The sequence below is a fragment of the Rattus rattus genome, chromosome 6 (genome assembly GCF_011064425.1).
Source record: "Rattus rattus isolate New Zealand chromosome 6, Rrattus_CSIRO_v1, whole genome shotgun sequence".
NCBI lineage: Eukaryota > Metazoa > Chordata > Mammalia > Rodentia > Muridae > Rattus > Rattus rattus.
In genome coordinates, this window is record NC_046159.1 from 53,606,466 (window position 1) to 53,623,862 (window position 17,397).

A 17,397-nucleotide genomic window follows, 5' to 3' on the forward strand; every position below is an offset into this window, starting at 1 on the left:
AGGCATGGAAAATATTGTTATGTCTCTGTGGCCACACATTAAGTCTCTCATTTATTCATCATTCACTCATTCAGCATGGTCTTTTCTCTTTTAGTGTTTTCTCTCAACTGTGTGTCCTAAGTTTCCCCATCCTCCTGACTCTTGGTTGAAATGACAATCGATTGACAACTATCCTTTCAGTCTACTGACTCTAGCCCTATCCTTTGACTGTAACTTCTAATTATCTTCAAACTAAGTTCTTTAAAGAGAGTCTGTTTCCTGTCCAACCAGTGAGCCCACCTCCTCACTCAGAACAAGCCAAAGCCAGGCTGTTGGGTTTCAAGGTCAAGTGAGTACTGGTGTTCATTCTGAGAACCAGTGTGTTCTCCCATGGCCCCAAGTCCACTGGCTATAGAATCAAAACTCCAGATAAACTGCGTTCCTTGTCTAAAATCCAAAAGTTCTGTCGTGTAAGACATTTGGGTGTCTGGTGAGGTCTGCAGAGGGACATTTCAAGAGCTTTGGGACAAAGATAATTGCATCCAAAGGAAACAGCTGTTTCTATATTTGCAGAGAAACGTACAATTAAACAGACGGCAGTGAGGCCACTTGTGTGTAGTTAGAATGGGCTACTGCAGCGATTGCCAGCTGTCCTGGAGCTTGTAGCTTCTCTGGACTGTGTTCACTCCCTACCTCCTGCCCTGTGATTTGCTGCAGGGGCTGTGTTCCCTTCCTGCAGGTGTCTAGCTGCTTCTCCCTGTATTCCTGTCTGTCAATCAGCATGCACCTTCATTTCCAGGAAACACTTCCCTTCCTGCTCCAGGTGATGTCTGTCTATCTGATACTTAAGTGCCACCCCTGTCCTTTCGGATGCTTTCTGCCTTGGTTTGTGTTTGCCTTGGATGCTTTGGTTTGGGGTACAAGAAGAATGAAGGAGAAGCAGGATGATGTCTTGATAGTTTTCTTTTACTTACTTCTGGGAACAATCATTCCTGCATTTTGTATGATGAAATCTCACAAAACTCATTGAAGTCAGTTTCCAGAGCTCGGTATTAATCTCTTGCTGTTTACATAAGAGTTGGTTCAGCTAGCTTTCTCAGTGTTTAGGTCTGTGGTCAGATGCTGTGGTTTACCTCCCGACTTTGTTTAGGAAAACAAAACTGAAGCCCCAGGGTTCCTTTCCCTGAAGCCTGAATGAACAGTCAGAGTTTCTTTGAATTAGAGGCTGTGTCCCAAAGTAATACACTCAGAAAAATCTTTAAATTCACACCCATAGGGAAGAAATAGGCATGGTTCAAAAGGCACCTGCATTTTCATTAAAACACCCCAAAAGCTAATCCTTCGTGTTTATCTTACCTTTCCTGTTTCTTTGTGCTGAAGCTGAAGCCTGTGGTCTTGCACAGGCTGGGGAAGGCTTTGCCACTGAGCTCCATTGGAGCCTTGGTGTGTTTATAGTCCTTAGTATCTACTAAGAACATGAAGAAAGAGAGGAACCCAGGATGGGACCAGTGCCTTTAATCCCAGGACTGCGGAGGCAGAGGCAGGAGAATGTCTGAGTTTTTGGGACAGCCTGGTCTATATAACAAGCTGCAGATCAGCCAGGGCAACATTGGGAGAAACCCAAGTAAACCCAAACAAACAAACAAAACACACAACCGCAAACAAGTAAACAACAACACAAACAAGTAAAAACCAAACCTTACCAAGAGCTAGAGACAGACGCAGAGCAGTGGGTGCTTCACGGAAGAACAAAGCCTGGGTTTTTTCTGTGCTGCAGAGCAATTATCCTGATTATTAGAGATTTTCACACATTCTTAGTAGCCTTAGAAGATGCTAATTAACAAATAAAAGGACTTTGGGTGCCTTGTTTATTTTTAAAAACTAAGTCAATTTGACTCTTATTCTGAAAGTTTGTTTTCAATGCACTTCGCCTTTATTGGCACAGCGGACAAGGTTTTTGAGCCTCCATTATGAATTAGGCGTGTGTTCTGTGCTGCATATTCCACAACAAAGAAAACCCGATGAACCCCCAGTCAGCTATTGTGCACAAACTCCCTGGGTCTGAGTCTAAGAAGGTCTCCTTCCTCCTAATCCCAAAGAAAGGGTTCCACAAAACACACGCAAAAGGCAGGTAGTGACTTCACCAATCACTTTCTCCCCAGGCCTCTATCAGAGTGCTAGGACAGATGGGGAATGCAGTGTGTAAGTGCAGAACTCTGCTGAAGCCACTGAAGTATATACTGTGTTCGTTTGTCATTCTGGAAATAAGGACAACAGCGGTAATGGTGGTCAACAGTTGTAGTATGCCTACAGCATGCTGAAAACCATGCCAATGGCGGTCTTAGGATATCCTTTACTACCATTACAACACCTTTCTGTGGCAGAAGCTGTTACTGCTTTCCTTTTAAGGGTAAGAAATCTGAACTTCTGAACAGTACGCTCCTCTCTCCATGTCCAGGCTCGTTTTGTGCCTGCTCAACATAAGCTAGAGTCATTTGGGAAGAAGGACTCTCAATTTAGAAATGGCTTCCGTAAGATTTGCCTGTGGGCAAGCCTAGAGGGAAATTTCTTAACTAATGATTGATGTGGGAGGGCTCCTCTCATTATAAGTGGTACTACCCTTGAGCTGGTAGTTCTCAGTTCTATGAGAAAGCAGGCTGAGCAAGCCATAAGGAACAAGTCAATAGGCAGCATCCCTCCATGGCCTCTGCATCGGCTTCTGCCTCCCAGTTCCTGCCCTGTTGGAGTTCCTACCTTGGCTTTTCTCAGTGATGAACTGTATTGTAAAAGTGTCAGGAAAACAAAAAAAATCCCTTTTCCTCCCTAAGTTGCCTTTGGTCATGGTGTTTTATCACAGTGGTAGAAAACTAAGACAATTGCCCAAGTTTTGAGTGGCAGAGCTAAGGTTTCCCCCTAGGCTCCTAAGTCAGGGTCTGCTGAGGATGAGAACAGAAGCTTTCCCACAGAGATGTTACAGTTAGACATTCAAAACTGACTCATTGAGCATCTAACGGCTGCCTGTGCTACTTACAGTTTTGTTGTTGTCCAAATTCCCACAACTGAGAGGAGGAAACCCAGCTTACTTTTGGCTCACAGTTTCAGAGAGCTTTCCTTCCAATACTTCAGAAAAAGTATGCTATGGGGTGGAAGCTTGCACACAGAACCATGAATCTTATTGGGGTTACTTGCAGGAATATTGGTGAAGGGTTACTTTTATGACCCAAAGACAGCTGCATCACCAAAGCATAACCCAGCATGGGTGACAGATTACCCATGTTGCAAAGTGCACACTGCATAATCTGGCGACAGCTCAACATGCCTCAGTTTGTCTAAATCTCTTCCGGGAAGCTCAGCTGGTTTCTTCCAGGCAGATGCTCTGGTCTCAGAGTCTTCTATGCTGCTTAGCTTGTCTTAGAGTTGTTGTTTGCAATGGAACCTCGCTTCCTCGGAAACAGACTCTCAGCTTTCACTGCTTACTCTAGCAGGGAGGGGCCTAGAGAATCTGTTCAGTTTTAGGGACTTCCTCCTTTGCTTTGCTTACCTTCCTGCTTGAGAAGTTTTCCTGGAGAATTGAATAATTCAACCTCAGAGGAAACTGCTCTGCAATACCTCAGCTTAAAACAAAGGAATACTGTGGACTTAGAAATTGTTAACAGCCCTTGTGGTTAAGAGCTGATTCTGAAATAGGATTGGACTCAAACACTGTTTTCCATCCCCTCCTGCCCCCCAAAGTTTGTCAAATGAATTTTCTATTAGTACAAATGCCCCCAGCAAATTCATTTGTGAAAGAAAAGTGGTGACCTCGATTGCCATAGTTACTCATGCACATAAAGGAAGTCCACAAAATAAAACATCTGTGGACATTCTTGCTTGTAGGAGTCATTCAAAAGACTTAGAACAGCATGGAAAGAGGTAAGAATGGTCTTAGGAGCACACACACACACACACACACACACACACACACGTACGCGTGTGCACACACACATAAATGCACAAGCACACATACACAGACCCACATATACACTCATAAGTACACACACACATGCACATACATACATATACACACACACATACACACACATATACATATATACATGCACAAGCACATACATGCATACATATGCGCATACACATGTACACACATACACACATAAACACACAAGCAGACATACACACACATACACACATGAGCACACACACATGCACATATATACACATGTACACATATGCATACACATACTCACATATATACATACACATATACATGAACACATACATGCACAAGCACACACATGCATACACACACATACACAATTTTGATTTTCATCTTCTTTCCTTATAAATGTAAGAGTTTCTAAGAAGAGTAGGACAGCTTCCTCATAGGGTGAACCACTAGACAAAGTAAAATTTGTTCCAAAGCAATGTACTTGAGCTAAAATTTTCTAGCATGTTTGTAGAAAATGGTCAAAACCACAACAAAACAAAAAATGAATAGGAGATATTTTTAAAATAACAAAAAGATATAATATTTTATATATATTTAATAATAATAACTTTTTAAAATAAGCTACATTTAAGTGATAGAAGCTGACATCCTGGTTTGTAATAAATGTGTACTCTCCAAACTATAGTTCTCTCATAGCAACTGCAGGGCAACCTGCCCTTCAAAGCAACAGTGTGACATCTCCTTAGGAAGTGTCCACACTTCAGGTTTCACAGGTTCCCAGTAGCCATCACCTCAGTTATTCCTAATTTGTGAGGAGTGCCTCTCTCCAGCTCTTCTGCGGCTACGTGAGAATAGACTGCAAAGGCACAGATTCTCAGTGTCAAGACGCCCTTTCCCCCAGGTGCTGTCTTCCCACCTGCCTTGCCCTTCCTCCTGTTCTTAAGAGTCAGGTAAGTAGAATTGATTTCCGTTTCAGTATCTCCAGCTGCTTTTCGATCATTAATTCTGCTTTTGCTCTAGAAGATTTCCTGTTCATTACAGAATGAAAATGAACACGCCTTGGGGCATTTCCCATTCTCTTAGCAGCCATATATATATATATATATATATATATATATATATATATATATATATATATATATATATATTCCAGTCTGCTGATGACATATATGCCTGTAGTACTAAAATCAAGACACTGCCCGATTTAGACCAGTGTCATTTTTTTCAGCCCTAGTGTCTTCAAGCCTACTCAGCTATAGGGTCCATGCTGTGAATAGCACAAAAAAGTAATTCTTCCCTTTCACAGAGAAAGCTAACTTCCTAAATCACGTGCGGTTGCATGAGTATATCACTCACGCAGGGGCAATTAAAATCCCTGTGGAAAACCCTGCTCTTTCATTAATGAAATGAGGAACAACAAAGAGAATAAATAGGAAGAGAAATGCTGGGATTGAAAAAGAACTTTGTGGTAGGAGTCAGAATGCCAACTCTTTCCAAGGATTTGGTTGGTAATGTTAAGTTGTCATAAAAACCAGGCAGAAACGCTAAAGAGAGGCTGCCAAGGCTGCACACAGAAGGAGACCAAGGTCTCCATTTTAGTCATACCAGTTCAGCTCTGAAGCAGGTCAACAGGCATCAAACTAAGCTAAGCAAACAAACCATGTCAGGAGATGAGACCCGGCCTGTGGACTGTCACCTCAGAAATCTGACAAAACCAGCCAGCTTTGGATTATCTGGGCCAGGATGAGGAGCAGGCTTCCCAGACAGCTGACACAGATGACCAAGTCCCAGGTGACCTCCCTAAGCTCTCTCCTGTCTTGTTGTGTTGAGTGCTACCTATCTTCTTATGCTCTATCTTGACATCTGGATTATTTCTAGAGCACAGCAAAGTGGAACCTAATGTCACCATCCATTCGGCTACATTTAGTATAGAAGGAAGACCAGCAGGATGCCAGGGCTTGATCCTGCTGTAGCATTGCTGTTTATAACCTGGCACGCTAAGCCCTCTTTGCTCCGTAGCCTTTAGTCAGTAAAAAAGAACAGTTGTGTGTATATGTGTGAAGTCATGTAACATGTAGGGATGTTTTAATGATGTATCTCATATATTATGCTGGTCACTTAAGGTTATGACAGAGCTAAAATTCTTATCACCTAGTGACATCACAGCATCATAACATTACAGCACCAACCATCAGTCATGAGTTTGCAGACCTCCTGGGTGCCAGTTATATGTAAGCATATCTCATATAATTATGTCTAGCCAAAATTCCTCATAATGATAAGGAAGGACTATATTGCTGGCTAATATATTTCTCATCTATATTTTAGTCATTATTTTAGGTGTGTTTTTTTTTTTTACTTATTGGAAAACAAATGCTGTAAAACAGCATACCATTCCCTGCCCATACCACCTCTTATATTTTGTTTAGTATCTTCAATATCCTCTTCCTTTGTTTGTTATGCTGCAAGGAGCAATAGGCTATAGTATATACATATTCCAGCACCTAAGTGTGTGGTAGCTTATAGTAGGCAAGTGGTTTTTACTCAGGGATGTTTACATAAAGACAACATTATCTAAGGTTAAGGTTAGAACATATTCTCACACTAAGCAACACATCACTCTGCATGTACCTATGTATGTACATCATAGCTTACACAGGAAATGCTTCTCCTTATATTCACATATAGATTTTAAACAATTTGGCTTTTCCATGTATTTTTATAATATCTTACCATATATCTTTCTAATAGATAAGAATGTCTTTTATAGGAAAGAAATATATAGAATTTTCTTTTCTTAATTATGTAGGAATCAGACCCAGGAAACTATGGCTAGTTTAATCATAATGTCAGTTAAGTGAGACAGCAGCAGCTTTTGTTAAAATGAAGCATAGCTCTTGGATTGATGAGTGAAAAAACCCCTCCCTGTGGTTTTTTTCCTATCAGCATTCCAGCCATTGAAATGTCAGCAACTTGACCGTTGCCTTTGAACTCCTCAGTGATATGCCCTGGACATCTCACTTTGGCCTTATAGATTGGCTTTTCCTTTCATCTCTCTGTTACTAAAAGTTATCCGGCCCTTGTCTTATTCCATCTGATCCTTCTGGGAATGGTTCTCATTCCTAGTCAGTGGAGTGGCCATGTTACCTGACTTTGGGGCTCTGTTGATATTTTAAAGAAGAGCGAGAGACACTTCCTGGTAGGTTTCAAGCTACATCTGTATGGATCAATGACTCTTCTTACAAGCTCAAGGATTTGCCTAAGGGTTGCCCAGTACAACATAAGTTGTTCTCCTCAAGCTACTTAACTCCAACAGCAGCCATTCTCCGCATGAGCTCTGCATCCTCTAGTAACTTGATAAAAGTGTAAATTCTTAGGCCCAACCGAAAAAGAAAGCACAGATGGGGCCATCACGAGGAGAGTTAGCTTTCTTCTGCCAGGTTGGAGTATTTCCTTCCATAACTCCGTATGCAGTCTTCCTCTTTCCCATATATTTCCCTAGCTAAATTGCAAACCCTAAAACAGCAGCTCATTTTCTTGCTTATTCTTTGTGAAACACTACTGAAGTCTCTCATATTAATCCACAGCACACAGAAGGTACTCAGTGACTTTTCGTTGAACACAGGAGTGTGTGAGTGAATGTCACTATGTGGTAATGCACACACACACACACACACACACACACACACACACACACACACACACGCATGCATGTGGAGACTTTAATAGCCTACTACAGATGTGGCTCAGGTAGGACTACACAGGAAGCTTTGCAGTCTGATTTAAACCTTCACTCTCTTGGCTACACAATCACTGCGGAATTGCTCATGCTCTTCCTGGGCCCTGATGATTTCATGTGCAACACAGGATGATAAGGGGTCAATAACACACCAGCCTTGTATGGAGTTCTTATGTAAGTGGTGGCAGTAGTGCAGGTCACCTCACCTATGTGCTTCTTTTCTTCCCAATGGTAGGCAGTCCTCTTTGCTTCTAAACCTGTAGACAGCAAGGGTCAGAAAGGAGTTTCTCTCTCACCTTCATTGGCATGATATTACCAAACTCCAGTTCGACTCCCAGTGTCCATGTTATCCTCACCCTGCTTTCCTGCATCACTTATTAATGCTCTTAACATTTGCCTTGCAAACAATGCATCGTGAAGCTACTCGAGTGGAATTTCTGAGTGTGGCTGCATAGCTCCTGCCGGCCTTGTGATAGGATTTCCATGGCAAAGCCATGCTACAGTCTTTTCTCACTTCTTGGCAGGAGGCCTGTGTACTTAGTACCTTTACTAAGGCTCCACTCTGTTGTCATGGTTAAACCATGAAGATACAAACAAATTGAGTTTTTCCCCTCGTGCCACAAGCAGTAATATGCTATTTATTATCTCTTTCTGAGTAATCCTCGCTTTGCTTTGAATGTTCGGCATTTTCTTTTCGGTGGAGAGCTGTGGAATTGGCAGGAGTTCAAGGGAAGGCTGAAAATGCTCCCAAGGAACTATTTTAATCTCAAACAGTTCCCATTTGGAGAACAGGTTGGAACATATATAACATAGGCACTGAAACACAGGCAATTATCTCCAAAGGGCAAGAGGGGACAGAGAATAAAGACTGAGGTACCCCGAGGTCGAGGAGAAGGGACTAACACAATGGCATTTTTGACTTTCCGAGGTTCATGGTGTCAACCAAGGGACAAGAATGATAAGACAAATGGAAGAGAGTGATAGGATCCAAATGTGTGGGTGTACTTGTTCTCAGAGCTCAAATGTGATTATTGAGGCAGTTTTCCTGTCCAACGACGGCCATTCTGAAATTTTAATAAGATGCAGAACATGTTGTCTGAAAACTCCAACAATGTTCTGAGCAGAGAGTGGAAGAAAGGTGAAAAGCAGAGGGAAACACTCAGAAGTTCCAGCACAGAAATCATTTGATTTTTAGAGGAGTTTTCCTTTTGGCTTAAACCCTTGAAAAAAAAACCCATAATAGTTTCCATCTACATTTCTGAGGATATAAAAGGATGTTGGAGAGTAGAAATTCTCTGCTTTCTAAATAATGAGCATTGTGAGGAACATAATGAACTGCCTCATAGTTCATCCTGCCATTCACACGTATCTAGTAATGCATGACATATTCACGGTATATTACTGTAATAGGATACGGCAGTGTCATTTATTATGTGACGTCTGCAGTGCCAGTGGTTGCTTGTATATGTGTGGAGGGAGGGTGTTTATGATCTGGTGGGTATTGCATGTAAGTATATGATGTGGCGGCCAATAGTCAACCTCAGGTCCTCCATAGAAGCTATCTACCTTGTGTTTTAAGACAGGACCTCTTATTTGGGTCAAGGTTGAAAATTAGGTTAGACTGACTGGCCAGTGAGCTCCAAAGATTTGCCTGTTTCTGCTTTCCCAGCGCTGGGATTTTAAGTAGGTAGCCCGACTCCTGGCTCTTCACGTGGGTTCTGGGTGTGCAAACAAAGGTGTTTATGCTTGTATAGGAAGCGCTTTACCCCTTGAATCATCTTCCCCATTTCTTAGTGCAGTCATTTTATGGGATAACCTTCAGAAGGAAACAAACATAAATTACCTTGCAGGATCAGGGGTGAGGTAGGCAATAGAAGCTTTGCTTGTCATTATAGGGAAATTATGACAATCTGTGAAAAGACCCATAGGTTTTTATAACACTCAAATCTTTCCTTCATGACCAACTTCTATGAAAATACACAGTGCCTGGAATTTGCCCTGTCAAAGCCAGACATATTTTTTTCATTGAAACTTGCTTTGAGTGTAGTGATTTTTTTCATATGTAATTTGCTTTTTATGCGAAGAGAGAGACGTTCTGTTTCTCTTCTCTGGGTGGTTGTCATATTTCTGTAAGAACAATCAATACCGGACCATTTATCTCTTGTTCCTTACAGCTGTGACGTGGGGTATGTGAATGTGGGCAATATACATTTCTTTTTTAATCTCTCTGTTTTGCTGCCATATTATTGGCTAGTGGCCTTCATTTACTTTCCGGAATATTTTGAAGGTGATGACAACTCTTTAGTCTTTGTTTGTTAGCTGTGCTCTTCCTATCCACCTTTTCATGTAATAATTGATTACAGAGAATAAAACAGAAATGGAATATTGCTTTGTTTAATATTTTTCCGATCAAACACACCATAGCACAGCCATCTGTGAAAATACATTTCGGCTTTCATCAAATGCTGCCTTGGCTTTTTTGAGGATTAATAATTCTTTTATGTGGGCGTATTTCCATGGCTAGTGTAATACTGTTGCACAGAGACAAAGTTCTGTTTATGTTCCTACTGGGGTAGGAAGGGAAGGTGTGTTGAAGGGGAAATAATTAAGTATTTTCACTCCTAAATTTTTGTTTTGTAGAACAAGTGCTTTTGAAACAGAAAATAAAGTCAGGAAGCTTCACTTGGTGGAAAGGTGGAAGTGAAAGCTATATTCACTTTTACTGCACAAATCCCATCCTCTGCCAATAGGAATAGGGCCTCCTCTTCCCTTCTGTCCTGTGTGGTTGATGGCTTCCTTTCAAGGATTCTCTTTCTTTGCTTATTAACAACTGGAATCTCCATCATGTCTTCTGCCTTTTTCTCCCAAATGGCACTCTCCTATTTTTCCTCAAAGCCCCACTAACACACAGCTGTCAAATGTGCCTGAGACTGGGATGTAGAACAAGGTTTTGGGGAGCAGGGTGGCGGTGGGGGGGCAGACAGGATAATGCAGATCTCAAAGCAAGGAGAGTTTTCGTAAGACCACTTCCCCATATGTGCATAGATGGAGTTGCCCACTTTCGTTAATCTTCTACCCTCTATGTACTCTAGTGCGTTCCTAACCCATGTGCAACGGGGACAGAATTCCAACAGTCTGAGAGAGAGATCAGGAGGCCAGAGGGAACATCAGCAGGCATGATTTTGATGGCCTCCTGCTAGTCGTCAGGGCTGTTCTGAGGGATAATCATGGCTGAAGAACAGCATTTCCTAACACATGATGAGGCAGTGTGGGACTGAATGACTTAGAATTAATTTGGGTAACTTAGTTGGCTATAAACTATAGGGACACTCAGTCTCAGGACTATTTCTTGCCTAAGACAGCCAGGCAGGGGAATACTATCTTCTAGGAGAACAAGCCTGGTAGAAGTTGATTGTGGACCAGTTGACTTGCATACCAAAAGGCTCCTCTTCCTAGACAAGGCTAGCCCAGGAGGGGCAGTGTATTTCCAAATAGAAAGGCTTTGAGTAGGAGAAGGAATTTTCTAAGAATAAATATAGTTTCACCTTTAGTACTAGAAAGTAAAGAATAATATCAGATGTTTTTTCCTAAGGCAGTTGGCTGCCATTAAATAGTTTGTTAGTTATGTGTTAGTAAATATAGATAATTTGGGAACCTCTGTAGGATTAAAGCTGTGAAGATGAAGGAATTGGGTTTGGGATGGAGTGGGTCTGTTTGCTTTATAATGAAAGTGCTGCTTTTTGGTCCTGCTAAGGCTTAATTAAGGGAGGTGTGGGAGAGATGGAGAGGTTCTGTTGCCTCCATGACTTCTCTCAACGAACAGGCAATCAGCCATTTTTACCTGAGGTTCAAATGGCTCCAGAACACTGGCTTGAATTAAGTGTCTGTTCATTCTGGCAACTTATGAAATGCCTCAGATTGACTGAAAACTTCCAAGACACTAAGAGCTCACAGGGTGAGGGAACTAACACAAAGGGATAAATGTTAAAGCTTGAAGGATCGATTATTCCTGATTAGATTCTATTGTCTGTGTCTAGATGCAGCCTGCAATTAAGAAGGGAGATGTTCCACATGGGTGTGGAGAGTGGAGATGCTTATATGAGAAAAAAATTGCAAAAACGAGTAAGAGGTACTTGTAAGTTCAATTTCTTCCAAATGACTTGTTTTTTCTTCTTCATAAATAACACTTATTATATCCAGCAGTAATGATGCCTCAGTGTGTCTTGTGCTAAGGTGAATTGGAGAGCTTGTACTAGTTCATTTATTAGGGAGAGTATTTTAGGTTGTTGATAGGAGCACGGGAGGTTTGGAGTCACTTAGAAGTGCAAGGATTCAAAGTTGAGACACTCACTACTATACTGTCTAGCTTGTCAAAGTGTACAGTTTGCTGTATTTCATTTACAAAGTTGCACAATTCCCTCCTCTATCTAATTTACTAACAATTTGATTACACCTGAAGAAGCATCCCAGTTGGCCATCAGTCTCCTTTCTGTTGTATGCACTTGTCTATAGCGAACATTTCATGGAAACTAAATTATGCACACATAGCCTATGTGACAGGCTTCTTTCCCCTAACAGCTGGTTCCAAATGTTCCTCCATGTTAAAACCTGTTTCGGCATTTGATTCTTTTTGACATGTATTTTCACCCTTCTTGAGTGTGTATCTAGTAGGGGAATTTGGAAGCCATATGGGGAGTCTATGATTATTCAAAAATCTTAAATGTGTGTATGTGTATGTATGCCAAGTATGGTTATTATGTGTGTGGTACATAAACCTGTGTATGTACTTGTAGAAGTTAGAAGCAGACAGCTAGTATCTTCTCTGTCATTCTCTCTACCTTATTCTTTGAAACAAGGTCTCTCACGGAAACCTGAGCTACACAAGTGGCCAAGAAGCCTCAGGAACCCTCTTATTTCTGGTCTTCCACACCCAGCCCTGGGTTATAGGAGTGTATGACCACCCCTTGCTTTTTACATAGGTAACTTGAACTCGAGTCCTCATGCTTGCTGAGCAGCCTTACCCACTGAGCCACCTCCACACCCAGTTTATACTTCATATCAGACTATTTTCCAAACTGGTAGAAAATCTCACATTCCCACCAGCAGTGTGCATGTGGCTTCCAGTGTCTCTGTATCTTTGCAGAGGATTAAGGATTAATGTCTGATTAAGATCAGTCCTTTGACTGTACTCACTTTAGTGGATCTGCATCCTATCTCACTTGTGCTTTACCTGCATTCTCTGGTGGCTAACAACGTTGGCCATCTTTCCATATACTTACTGGCCAGCGGCCATATATCTGTCTTCTTTGCACAAATGTCTATTTAAAGCTTTTCTTGTTTTTAATGGGTTGCCTCCTGATGGTTGCAATGGAAGACATTGTTTCTAATATTCCAGATACTGGCCCCATATCAAGTAGAACTAATATATTTTCCAATAATTCTGTGGATTTTTTATTCACTTTATTAAAATAATATTCCTATTCATTATTTTAAAAGTTCATGCAATGTTTTGATCATATCCCTCTTCCTCAACTCCTTGTACTTTCACCTCTCATTCTTTACCCACCACAATATAGAAACATATATATGTATATATGTAGTATACATAGCAGCTCCCAGCACTATCTGTGTGTATACACATATATACATTATATGTATGTATGTATATACACATATACATAGCTATACATAGTTCCTTAGATGGGGTACACATGGTGCTCACTTCTCCTCTGTTTTGGAATTTTGTCTGGCTTAATTTTTCATAGGTTTTGTGCATGCTGTCACAGCCATTGTGAGTTCATGTGTGCTACTGCTAGTGTCCAGAGCACTTTCTCTGTAGTTACCCACAGCTTTTGGCTCTTGCGATCTTTCTGTCCCCCTTTCCATGAAGATCTCTGAGCTTGGAAAGGCAGATTTTGATATAAATGTTCCATTTGGGGCTGAGCACTCTGCAGTCTCTTATTCTCTGCTCCTTGAACAGTTGTGGGTCTCTCTTTGTTAATCTCCATTTATTATAAGAAGAAGCATCTCTGATGAGAGTTAGGAGGTGACCTTATAACATATGTGTATACCAATGAGCCATTAGGAATGGGTTTAATATCTCTTCCATTTTGCACAACATTAGTAGTAGGGTCTTTTTCTAAGGCCCAGGACCTATCTCTATACATTGGGTATTGACTCTGATAACAGTAACAGATATGGTTTTCATCTTATAGAAGCAGGTTTCAAAGAACCAGAAACTATTTTATTATCCCCATAACATTTGTATCACTATTGTACTAGTGGGCCTATCTTGACAGGTAGGTCATTATTTTAGCTTAGAGCATTTACAACTGTATTACCAATGATATGTCTCTCCTTTGCGGTGTGCTGAGCAGCTCCCAGCACTATGAAAGCTAGCCAGGAGGGATGAGGCCTCTAGGTCAGAACCAACTTGATTTCTCAATATTCTGTGACTCAAGAATGTGGTATCTCCAGTAATAGAGTCTCAATGTCAAGTTCTGGAGGGTAATGAGGAGCAATGGCCACAGCCTATTATTTATTTATTTATTTATTTATTTATTTTTTGTGGAATGCCATTGGTCAATAACTCCCAAGGGGACATCCATTCCTGGTAGTTTTTATTTGCTAGTCTAGTAGGAGGATTATCCCATGTTAAAGTGTAACTCCAATTAGACTCTTTTTTTAAGTACATATGTGCCTATCTTCAGAAGCTTCTACAGTAGTAGACTTCCATATAATGTTTTCAAAGGGTCTTTAATTTTGGTTACCATCCACCTACTCTCTCTCCTCTACACTGCCCTCTCATCTCTCATCCTATTTCCTTTTCTATTTCTCTCCCCCATTTACCCCTTATCCTCCTGTTGTCTCCAGCTTCATCCAATTATCTGCATAGTTCATTTTTCTTAACAATTAGATAGTATTCCATTGTGTAAATGTGCCACATTTTCATTTCTGTCATCGGTTGATGGATACCCGAGGCTGTTGACATTTCCTGGCTATTATGAACAGCAGTGAACATGGATGAGCAAACGTCTCTGTAACAGGATAAAGAGTCCTTTGGGTTTGTACTCAGAAGTGCTATAGCTGTATCATACAGCAGATATATTTATAGTTTTTTTTTTGAAGAATCTCTACACTGAATTCCAAAGGGTTCACAAGTTTTCATTCTCAGCACTAGTGAATAAGTATTTCTCTTTCCCCATATGTTTGTTGCTGGTATATAGTAGGGTGCTGATTTTTGTGTGTTACTATGTGGTAAATAAATTTATTAACTATAGAATTTTATATATTCACCCATCATCTTCAAATAAAAATACTTTGACATTTCTTTCCTATTTGTATACCCTTTGTCTTCTTCTTTGGCTAAGATTTTAAGCATACTCTATCCGTGTGTGTGTGTGTGTGTGTGTGTGTGTGTGTGTATATATAGAGAGAGAGGGGGGGAGGGAGAGGGAGAGAGGGAGGGAGAAATATATATATATATATATATGGTAGATAGATAATAGATGATATATAGATAAATAGGTAGATAATAGATTAAATAGATGATATATTAGGAAAGATGATAGATGTATAGTTAAGGAAAGCATCTGTGACAGAAGGGAGGATACAGAGCTGGGAGAGCTTTAAACATGAAAGAAGTCTGGCCTAAGGGAGAGGAATGGAAAGGTTGATAGAAACACCTTAGACTTCTGTGCAGTCTGGCAAAGGTTTGCTAAGAACGGTGAGGAACTCTTTAGCTGACATTTCTACTAGTGGAGACTCATGTTACCAAGACACAGGATCACTTCAATATTTGTCCATTCATAAGCTTTATTTAAAATAAACATAATATTTATTTTAGGTTAAGTTTCAAATTGATGATAAATTACATTTTCTGTGTTTGAACTCTGCAAGGTATTCAGTTGTTGCTGACAAAATGGTAATTTTATTAGTATAGAGATATTAACTATGATAAGAAATTCTAATTTTTCTATCCAACTGGAAACTCAGACAGGTTCTAGAGGACCCAGACTCCTCTGACGTATGGCTCTGTCATCCTAGGATTGTTCCCATAGTTGGTGGGAACCAAGATGGCTTCACGCAGCCCGAAAAGAAGAGAGGAAGGGAGGACACAGATAAGGTTTTCATTGAAGAAAGCAGCTGGATAATGAATATCTTTTTATCTTACCAGAACTCATTTGTATTTTTCTCTAGCTGTATCAAATTCTATACATACAATGGAAATATATTTTTTCCTATTGTTTTCTTTCAGTTGACTGACTAACACCTTGGAGTCATCAGGTATGCAACTTTAGAGACTGTCTTAGTTACTTTTCTTATTGCTGGGATCAAATATATGATGAAAGCAAGTTAGGGGAAGACAGATTTGCTTTGGCTTATAGTTTTGGGGGATATAGTTCATTGTAGGTGGGAAAGTGGGACTGTTGGGGACAGTGATCCAGTCAGGAAGCAGAGAGAGATGAATAGTGAGGCTCTGCTGCCTCTCTCCTTTTATTCAGACAGGGTTCCTAGCCTAAGGAATGCACCCACATTTACAGTGAGCTTTCCGTCCATAGCTAGCCCAGTCAAGAAATTCCTTCCTAGACACGTGCAGATGTTTGTCTCCAAGACATCCAGTGGTATTATGACTTTCTCCAGGACATGACAAGTCTAACAAGAACAGTAAAGATCACTCTTGAGTAGTGTGGAAATGGTCATATGGTGATGTCACTCATGTAAGAACTTGAATCTAGTCACACTTGAACAAAATAACTGAAGTGCTAGACCTTTCTCTTGTGCTACATAGCAAATGGACCTTGTTCATTTGCCATTTGGATGAGAATCTGATTCTTATAATCAGGAGGCTCATGTACTAAGACATTGAGAGCTTTGCAAAAGAAAACGCATGATGTCATAAGCAAAGCCAAGGTTAGGAATATCACAGCCCCTTTCTTTGTAACTGTTACTACCTTTTCTCCATTTCAAAAAGGGCTATGCACAGACCTCTTGCGATTTCAGTATAGTCATTTTGTAATAAGTTATATATTACTATATTCTATATTCTATAAAGTCACTTCTTTGTCATATCAGCCAATCATGATCCCTGAAGATGGCTTGAGTTGTTATGTAATTTCCTCTTATGTAGCCTACAAATTTCAACAACCTATCGGAAAAACATTTACTGTTACAGACAGTAAAACATTTGTGACAACATTGAATATTCTGGTTTTATTTGGGAGACAAGAGAGGTAAGGACAATCTTTTTCCCCCCCAATAAAAAGTGAGGAAGATATTGATGAACCGTGGTTGCTGTTTCAGGCAGATTTAGAATGCAATGATAAACATGTTCTGCAATCGTTTAGCTCATGTGGATGATATCATCCATTTCAGTCAGAAGTGTTCCTGTCTTCCAGAGCTCTGAAGTTTTTTATTTAAGTGAAAGGTGCTGCTAAAATGTTGAACTCAAACATTCTCACCCCGGGAAGGTTTTTTTTTCAAGACCATTATTATGAATAGCTTGGTTTTAAGAAATTCCAGATGAATGGTGTAAACCAAGATGAAAGGTGAGGTATCTCAGCAGCTGTGCATACGAATTAAGCAGAAGTATGCAAATTCTAACCCTGCGGATGAGAACAATGCTAAGTTGATGCTTCAGTAATGATAGCCACCCCGATCTACTAGTCACCTAATAATAGCCACCGAGAGGTGTACTAGGTACTTGACTTCAAGAATTAATAAGCAAAGAAGT